Source organism: Mixophyes fleayi (genome assembly GCF_038048845.1).
Source record: "Mixophyes fleayi isolate aMixFle1 chromosome 4 unlocalized genomic scaffold, aMixFle1.hap1 SUPER_4_unloc_3, whole genome shotgun sequence".
Lineage (NCBI taxonomy): Eukaryota > Metazoa > Chordata > Amphibia > Anura > Limnodynastidae > Mixophyes > Mixophyes fleayi.
In genome coordinates, this window is record NW_027445889.1 from 572,166 (window position 1) to 575,764 (window position 3,599).

The window sequence follows — 3,599 nt, forward strand, 5'->3', positions numbered from 1 at the left end:
TCTGGCTGGGTCCATACTTTCAGGTGCAGGTTGGTGGTGTGATGGTTCAGCAGGGCCAGGTGAAACTTCCTGAAGGCCAGACACAGGGGCATCCACTGTTACCAGGGTGATGGTCGTTTGATCCTCTGGCTCAGGGGACATTTCCAGGGACTCCGCCTGAGGTGGCTGGTATGAAGAGGGCCCTGTGTATGAAAAATGACGGTAAGTATATAGTATATAATATGTTTGTATATTGCATTCTGAACACTGGATAGGAAAGAATATTCTTTAGCAACTACAGATTCTTTCACAATGTTTGCATTCCTGATTTCTAGTCCTATGCTACCTGCTTACGGATGCACTTATTATCCTTTTAATACCCATTATCATTTGGACTGTGTAGTACATGCCGGGTTATTTTGACTAAACTGCATGCTATAAAAAGTGGAGATGTTGCCTATAGCAACCAATCAGATTTTAGCTGTCATTTTGTTGAATGCAATAAATAAAGTAAAGGTATATTCTGATGGGTTACTATAGGCAACATATCAGTTTAGTAAAATGTAGGCCTAACTTCTCATTGCAAACAATTAAAAAAATAAAAAATAAATTGACAGCAACATTTGCACAGAAAATAAATTAACTCCATTATTTCTCTCCTAAACATATATCACGCACCTGCTTGCTCGTCTGTGCCCGAATCTCTCGCTGAAGGTGGAGGTGTAGGTCTGGCACTGGGACTGAACTGCGGTCCTGGCGAATCTGGATGTATTAGAAAAAGCATACAATGTATTTCCAGAAAAAAACAATTTCCAAATATACTGTTTATTGCACAAATGTGTTTGGATTTTATTTATTTTTTTGCTATGAGAAAAAAAAAACCTTTACAAACTAGTAGATTCAAAAATACAATTTGAAAAACAACAAAAAAAATAAATAAAAAGAAAAAACGTTTGCAAAGAGAAAAGCAGTTTTTAAAAAGAGAAAAGCAGTTTTAAAAAGAGAAAAGCAGTTTTAAAAAGAGAAAAGCATTTAAAATACTGTTAGGGTAAAAAAAACAAATAACTCACCAACTACTTGGCCAAAAGAGGGCGAGTCGGTGTCCTGCATATTTATGCCCTCTACAATTTCAGCCGGCATTATCTGGCGCAGCTCCTCCTCGTACGTGGTGTACTCCATACGAAGTGGGGGGCCACCACCCGTGCACCTTGTCGACCTCCTTTCCTGGGCCATCTTCTCTTTAAGCCTCCTCTTATTATCAGAGAAGCGCTTGCGGCAGTGTGCCACTGTCCGCTTCAGTGGGCCCACCGCGTTCACGGCCTCACAGACTCTCCCCCACAGTTGGTGACGCCGCCTTAGAGGAGTCCGGGCTGCCAGGTTCCCTAGGATGACCTCGTAGCAGGGAATGATGTTGTGCACCAACACACAATTCTCATCATGTGAGAAGCGCACATTCCTCCCTGTCTTGGTCTTCCTGCCCTGTCCTGTCTCCTCAACCTCTCCCTCTCCCTCCTCTGACCCCTCAACCACCATCTCCCTCTCCTCAGCCTGTTCTCCCCTCCTATCTCTAGACATTTTTACCCAGAAGACAGAAAAACACAAAACACTGAAAGACTCTCCACACAGTCACACACAAGTAACACAGACAAAGGACAAGTCAAATACAAAAAATACAAGACAGAAAATAAATGTGAAAATAAATGTACAAAACAGGAAAAAACCACAGGACTACTCACACTTCAATCAGATATCGCTCCACCAATCCACCAAACTCCAACTCTCACCAACTCTCAGCAAACCACTATCCTCCAAACTCCTCTCACCCTATCAGAGAAAAAAGTGTCAGGCCAGTGGTTTATATAGGGCTTGTGATGTCAAATCTCCTGAGTTTGAAAATAGCCAATAGTAACAGGCCAGGAGACAGGTGTAATTTTCAAAAAAAACGCCTTTACACAAAAGCGCCGTCATTTAAAGCAAAAGCGCCATGCTCTATTCAAAGCCGCCGGCGGCTTTGAGCATTACATCCCGCCGTTACATCGCCGGTGGCTTCAAATTGAAGCTGAAATGCGCCCATTAGTAAATCCGGCTGTTTGCAATGCAAACACGCCGGAAAACTGCCGCGATGCACGCCTGATAGTAAATCTAGCCCATAGAGAGGTTAGGTGCCCGACAGGAGCTATTGCTAAGAAATACAGGAGGCGTATGGAAATTATTGTTGAATCATATATGAAGGTGGATAGGTAGATGGTGTTGTAATGACATTAAAAGTTCCTGTTGATACAACTATTTACAAGATGTTATATCAATTTTACATCTCACATGTCCTATATAAAAGGAGATCTAATGCTTGTTTCTGCCCGGTTTTGAACTGGGGGTCTTTCACGTGTTAGACAAATGTGATAACCACTACACTACAGAAACACCAGCTGTGAGCTTTGTTGACCTCTGCCACTGTAATAGAGATGGATCCTTACCGACATTTAATGATCTTTATCTGGACTCAAATTGATAAAAGGATTTGATTATTTACACTGACTGTCTGAGGGTGTTATCCTACACACATCGAGGTATCCAGGGTCCCCATTTCCTAGTACTTCATTAGGGGTCCATCTTGGATGGTTGGTCACTTAGTAAAATCAGAATCCAGAGATAGTCCTTTCCCACCTTGTGTCTCATTATACCACATAGGTGTAGTATGATTGAATTCTGGTATAATTTCCTAAATTATGGTGTGTCGTTCATTCTGTGTGACATTCAGACATTTTTGTATGTGTCTCACAGTGATTAAAGTGATTTCCTCACGCTGGGGAGAAGGACAGGGAATATTGTCGTATTTCGTTTTCATAATTTTTTGATCTTTTCATTTGTTTTTTGTTTCATTTAAGTTTTACTCAATTGTTATTCCGTTGTAGACCTAGTATAGTTACAAGATCAAATTTACTATTGATGTATTGGTGTTAAGGAAGATCTGAACTCAACCTGAACACCCATAGTTGACACTACAGTCAACTAGCTTTCTCCCATCACTATATGCGGAAGTGCCCAGACACTTACACATTTTGAACACAGCACTCCCATTGAGTGATTAGGAGGGAAATTGCCATATGAATCAGTTCTTGCCCACTCATTGGAGCCTTTGGCTGTCAGTGCAACCTCTAAGTCGTCTCAAGGCAATATGATGGTTTGACAACATAGAAAGAAAGTGGTGAGGAAGTGTTGATTATGAGACTGACGCGCTACCTACTGCGCTAACGAGGCCTCTACACTGTATGCACATAACGTTGAACAATGTTCTTCAATTCTCTCTTCACTAGTAACTAATTTATAAGAAGATGTTTTGTAATTCATAGTTATGTTTTGCTGCTGCTCTATGGTTAACTAATAAAATTAACCCCTTCCCGCTACAGGATGTAACGGTAATGTCTTGTTCAATTTTAGGCAGGGAGTTACGGCAAGTCACAGATCCCTGTGTCATGACCAAGAACAATGATGAGTGGTTTCTGGCAGATAAATCGCTTCCGCACACCATTCAATAAAGAAGCTGGGATGCAAGGGTCGCATCCCCTTTCTATGTCTCCCTGAAACCTCATTGACATCATCCCTGTGACTTGTTCCTGAAA